The sequence below is a fragment of the Balaenoptera ricei genome, chromosome 3, assembly GCF_028023285.1.
Source record: "Balaenoptera ricei isolate mBalRic1 chromosome 3, mBalRic1.hap2, whole genome shotgun sequence".
Classification (NCBI taxonomy): domain Eukaryota; kingdom Metazoa; phylum Chordata; class Mammalia; order Artiodactyla; family Balaenopteridae; genus Balaenoptera; species Balaenoptera ricei.
The window spans coordinates 55831207-55838040 of record NC_082641.1 but is presented as its reverse complement, the minus strand read 5'-3'; positions in this window follow the sequence as shown (position 1 = coordinate 55838040).

Below are 6834 nucleotides of genomic sequence, written 5' to 3'. Positions count from 1 at the left end.
AAATCAGATTGATAAAGTGGTTAAATGGGCAAAGCACATGAACGGGGAAATTACAGAAAAGAAACACAAATTGCCCTTAAAAACGTTAAAAGACATTCAACCTCCCTTTAAGAAAAATTTAAACTACACTGAAATGCTATTTTCAATCCGTCAAATTGGCCAACAGACAGAATTTGGACAATATGATCTGGGGAGGCTGTAGGGAAAGAGGCACTAATGTATATCGTTGGTGGTGATGAAATGAAACTTGTATTTTAAGACAGGACAAGAAAAATTAAACATAAAATTCTGTGTGTCCCTTTGGGCCTCCTCCCTCCCTAATGTGCGCTGTGCATCTGCATTACACATTAACCAGAGCTCATCAAACATGGGAGCACTTGCTCAACTGCAAAGTTCTGACGCTAGCAATGTAACTTCTTAAAACAATAGCCTTCTTTCCCAGCTCTGTAGGGAGTCACGGTGACTTGCTGCTCACCTGGTTTATGTATGCTTGGTGAACTTTATGTAAAATATCAGTTTGTCATTTTGATGTACAATCCTTTGTCTCAAAAATGTATGACTGTGCCTTAGACTTCTAACAGGCGGAAAAGTTCTCAGAGCTTTCTGAGAATCTGCTACCTGGATTATAATCCTCAGTTTGGCTTGAATAAAATTCCTTTTTTCCCCCCCTCTTATCTTGATAGTTAATTGAATATCAACTAACTGAATAGTTAATTGAATTTTCATCGACAGTGGGAGTAAAGATGGTACTCGAAAAAACTACATACTGAATGACTCCAACTATATGACACTCTGGAAAAGGCAAAACTATGGAGACACTTAAAATATCAGTGGTTGCCAGGGGTTGGGGAGAGGGAGGGACAAATAGGCAGAACACAGGGGATTTTTAGGACAGTGAAACTATTCTGTACGATACTATAATGGTGGGTACATGTCATTATACATTTGTCAAAACTCATAGAATATACAACCCTTGGGTGATAATGACATGTTAATGTTAGGGTTCAGTTGTAACAAAAGTACCGCTCTAGTGGAGGATGGTGACAGTGGGGGAAATTTGTGCCTGTGTGCGGGAAGTAGGTATACGGGAACTCTCTGGATTTTCTGCACCATTTTGCTGTGAACCTAAAACTGCTTTAAAAAATAAAGTGTATTAAAAAAAAATTTTTTTTAAAGTCACCATTGCCGAAACCAGATAAACTAATGTGTTTTTAAAGTTCAAAAATGGTGACTATACTTGATGACACTGTATTGTACGATTGAAATTTACTAAGAGAGTAGAACTTAAATGTTCTCACCAAAAAAAAGAAAAGAAAAAAAAGGTAAATATGTGAGGTGATGGATGTGTTAACTGGATTGTGGGAATCCTTTCACAATGTATACATATATCAAATCATCACATTGAAAACTTTAAATATTTTACAATTTTATTTGTCAATGACCTCAATAAAGCTGGGGGGGGGGTAAGCTCAAAAGCAACAGCAGCTTAGATTCCTAGTACACAGACTTTTCATTTACATTCAGAGAAACAGCAAGTTTCTATGTGAAAATCTACAATATTAGATTCTCATTCTGGTCATTTAAGAGAGAATTTATTGGCTACTTTTCTAAATAAAATAAATATTTGTCATTTTCCTTTATGATTATACTTAAGAAAGAGATGAAGAAAATGGGCAAATAATTCCCATGATTTAGAGATTTTTTTAAAAAATTATATTATTTTTTATTCATTTATTTTTGGCTGCGTTGGGTCTTCGTTGCTGCGCACCTGCGTTCTCTAGTTGTGGCGAGCGGGAGCTACTCTTCACTGCGGTGCATGGGCTTCTCACTGCGGTGGCTTCTCTTTTTGTGGAGCACGGGCTCTAGGTGCACGGGCTTCAGTAGTTGTGGCATGCGGGCTCAATAGTTGTGGCTTGCGGGCTCTAGAGCGCAGGCTCAGTAGTTGTGGCACATGGGCCTAGTTGCTCTGTGCCATGGGGGATCTTCCCGGACCAGGGCTCGAACCCGTGTCCCCTTCATTGGCAGGTGGATTCTTAACCACTGCGCCACCAGGGAAGCCTGAGATTTTTTTTTTTTGAAGTTTATTTTATATTTTTATACAGCAGGTTCTTATTAGTTATCTATTTTATACATATTAGTGTATATATGTCTAGAGATTTTACTAAAAGATAAACTTTCCAAGTCCTGTAATACCAAGAAGTTTCCTGGGAATACCTGATGATAAATTCAGAAAATGTCAAATGCAGTACAAATTACTGGTCATATTGGTATGAATTTTGTTTGGGAAGACTGCCAGGAAAATGCTCTGACTTTTCTCTACTTGTGGATTTATTTGTAAGTGTTGGCATTCATACTCCACAGAATTCTCATCCAGGCCCCTTCTTGATTAGTTCTTTCTGGGATGAAGATGATAAAAGTAGCTGAAGCTGAGGCAGCAAACCAAATCCTATCTTATCTTCCTGCTGCTCAGTTTCAATCACCCTCCTGTCATCACATCATTTTATTACTCATCCCATGCAAGTCTCATGATTGTTGTCTTGTAAAACAATATTGCCCACCCTCCAGTTCTACAAGGATCAAGTCATTCGCCACTGCAATAGCTGACCTACAGTACACCCTGAAAGGAATTCAGAACAAAGAACAGGAGGAGGCACTCTGTGCTTTAGGAGAACAGGCAAAACAGGCCCTTAGTTAGATATATTTCAGGAAATTTTTTTTTGTGATTCTGGATTCTTGCATCCTCCCATACTTAGAAAAGCACTAAAATCCTTAACTGGCGTATCTCTTCCTCTTGACTAGCAGTAACCTTCTACTGAGATGTATACTGGATTGCACATACTTATTAGCCAAAGTCACATATATAATTGGCCTGTCCCCCTACCTCTTCGGAGCAGTTCCTGAGAGCATCTGAGAGGCTGTCTCCTAGTCCTCAGTAGGACACTGAATAAAACAACTCACAGCTCTTACATTGTGCATTTTTCTTTCAGTCAAAAGTCTATATCCTGAATGCTATTATTTGACTATTTTCATGGACCTGTGGAGCACAACATCTGATTCTACCTTATACTGTGTCTTAACGTCCCTGTCTTATATGGCCTTTGACTCCTTTCTTGTTCCATGTACCTTGTTCCTGACATTTGCTGTACATGTGTTAGGTAGATAGAACTCATTGTGCATGACAGCTTCCTGATGTGATGCAATACAAAGTACCCAGAACAACTTGTGAATTTTCTTGATAAAAAAAATTTGGAACTACTTTAATAAAGCACTTAGGGGGCTTCCCTGGTGGCGCAGTGGTTGAGAATCTGCCTGCCAATGCAGGGGACACGGGTTCGAGCCCTGGTCTGGGAAGATCCCACATGCCACGGAGCATCTAGGCCCGTGAGCCACAACTACTGAGCTTGCGCATCTGGAGCCTGTGCTCCGCAACAAGAGAGGCCATGACAGTGAAAGGCCCGCGCACCGCAATGAAGAGTGGCCCCCACTTGCCACAACTGGAGAAAGCCCTCGCACAGAAATGAAGACCCAACACAGCCATAAATAAATAAATTAAAAAAAAAAAAAGCACTTAGATCTGACTTCTGATTTACAGGAATACAGAGGTGAAACAAGCTACCTAAACTACTAGGAAGCAATCAGACTAATCAGAATAGAGAACTTTCTACAGGGTAACTGGTTCCTTCAAGTCAATGACTGTTAAGAAGAGGTTAGGGGGTGCATATAATCTATTGCAGCTACTCAATTCAGTTCAACTAGAGATCTTCCTTATGATGGGATTACGTCCCAATAAACTATCCTAAGTTGAAAAGATCCTAAGTCAAAATGAATTTAATACACCTAACCCTTTTATTTAATGTATTTTTTTAAAGTCTTTATTGAATTTGTTACAATATTGCTTCTGTTTTATGTTTTGGCTTTTTGGCTGTGAGGTATGTGGGATCTTAGTTCCCTGACCAGGGACTGAACCAGCACTCCCTGCATTGGAAGGTGAAGCCTTGACCACTGGACCGCCAGGGAAGTCCCAATACACCTAACCTTAAATGTGCTCAGAACACTTACATTAACCTACAGTTGGGCAAAATCATCTAACACAGCCTATTTTATAATAAAGTGTTGAAAATGTCATGTAACTTATTGACTACTGTACTGCAAGTGAAAAACAGAATGATTGGGCTTCCCTGGTGGCGCAGTGGTTGAGAATCTGCCTGCCAATGCAGGGGACACGGGTTCGAGCCCTGGTCTGGTCTGGGAAGATCCCATATGCCGCAGAGCGGCTGGGCCCATGAGCCACAACTACTGAGCCTGCGCGTCTGGAGCCTGTGCTCCGCAACGGGAGAGGCCGCGACAGTGAGAGGCCCGCGCACCGCAATGAAGAGTGGCCCTCGCTCGCCGCAACTGGAGAAAGCCCTCGCACAGAAACAAAGACCGAAAACAGACAAAAATAAATAAATAAATTTATTAAAAAAAACAAAAACAAAAAACAGAATGGTTCTAAGTATATTGGTTGTTTGCCTCTGTGACTGTGTGGCTGACAGATGTGGTTCGCTGCTGCGGCCCAGCATCATGAGAGTATTGTTAGCCCAGGAAAAGATCAAAATTCAAAATTCAAAGTATGGTTTCTACTAAATGCATATAGCTTTTGCACCATCACAGAGCTGAAAAATCCTAAGCTGAACCATTATAAGCAGGGGACCAGCGTATGCTATTGTAGAGGGAAAGCAGCCATAGATAATATGTATACCTATGAGTGTGGCTTTGTTCCAATAAAACTTTATTTATAAAACCAGTCAGCTGGTAAGTCATAGTTTGATATGATGAAACAACCAACCAAAACAACCATCACCACCACCACCATTTTTAAGAAAAATGTATTCGCAAAAGCACCACTAGCCTGGATTTTAAGACTGTGACAACTTGAGATGTAAAAAGATATTTGGGTCCCCAACTAAGAAAGCTGTTCAGATAGGCATAATCTCTAATGCCCTCTTCAGATATGGCCAAAGTTAGTAATGGATAGGGAGAACCTCCCAAAGGGCAGAATGAAGAACCACAGATAAAGAACTGCTTCCAGAGAGCCAAATCCAAAGGTGTTCCCTGTCCCCTAGGAAAGGGCACCTCCTATTACCTGCCAAGCAATATTTCAGAATTGCTACAGTCCTTCTCCACTATTGTTTGCTGGCTGTGTGAAGCAGTATAGCTTGTCTTTTCAGTTCATAGGTCTCCAGATCAGGAAGAGCTACATCTGAAATAATGTGAAGACTCTTTGAAACTGGTATGACTAGATGACATTGTTAGCTTACCTTCTTTGGGGAGAGGTGCATCTTTTACATGCAGAAGGGAAGTTAATATTTAAGACCAAGGTAGCAGGCTGTGGTAGACTGTATTCTTTTCAGCAAATATCCATTTGCTTTCCCCAGCACTTCCCTGCTGTGGGAGTATACTTTCCTGCCCCAGTGATGTTGAGCTTGAGTGGAACCTGGGTGGAAATAATGTATACCTCTTCCAAGTAGAAATGAAATGTGCTTGTGTAATTTGACTTGGCCTCATAAGCCATGAGCATGTGTTTCAGATAGTGGCTGCTCCCTCAGCCTGGGTCCTAGAATGATCAGCCAAACCATGGATCCAACAGAGAATATGTTTGTTATAAGCCACTGAGATTTGAGGTTGTTTTTCAGCATGATTTCCAAGAAAGCTAACTAATACAATTTCTCCCTCAGAGCTGGGCTTTAAGAGGGAGCACACAACAGGACAATAAAATCTTAGGAAAATGCAGAAAGTTTTTCTGAGGATGGTGGTAACCCTTTGAGTTGGGATTCACTAATAAAGCGTGCATCTATGATTTATTTAATGTTGTATCTTTGGATCAGGAAGGTATTTTCCAGGATGTTTTTCTATGAGAAAAATACAACTTGTTTTATAATTCATGTGGACCATTTCCAAGAATACACTGTGGCAAAAAGAGTAACTACACATAAAATTAAAAAACTACACATAAATTATGATTTATCAAAACAAATGAAGCAAAACTATAAATACTCCAAAGAAAAGTTTTTAGAATTCAAATCTCTTTATTTTTGTTACTGATCTAAAGAACAGATTTCAAATGCTATTATCCACTGCAGTGCATCTTTTCCAGTTTAAAGTCCTTCTTTTTTTTTTGACGTCATTATGTCTTTTTCAACTAGAGCAATTTTTAAAAAATATTTATTTATTTATTTATTTGGTTGTGCCGGGTCTTAGTTGAGGCAGGCGGGCTCCTTAGTGGCAGCTCACCGGCTCCTTAGTTGTGGCATGCAAATTCTTAGTTGCGGCATGCAAACTGTTAGTTGCGGCATGCATGTGGGATCTAGTTCCCTGAGCAGGGATCCCTTAAAGTCCATCTTAAAAGAATGTTGAAAACACTACATTGTCTATAAAAATTATCAACAGCTCCAAATTAATAAAGAGCTCAAATTAGTTTTCCAAAAATGGAATTGGATTCTATAAAAGGTGGCAAGTTCTATTTTTTAATAAGATAGAATAATATTTATTCTTTTTATTTTTTAACTTATAAAAGTAATGCACGATAAACATAAAAATACAAAAGAAAAAAGTCACAATTTTTCTATAATAACCACAACTGTTAACATTTTGAATATGTTTTTCTTTTTCTTTCTTTCTCATGATTGAGGTGCTTTATTTGGGTGTCTGTCTAAAAATGCGGATGGGGGAGTGAGAGAACTGGGGAAATGGTGGTCAAAGGGTACAAACTTGCAGTTAGAAGATGAATAAATTTTGTAGATATAATGTACAGCACTGTGATTCTAGTTAAAAATACTATATTACATACTTCAA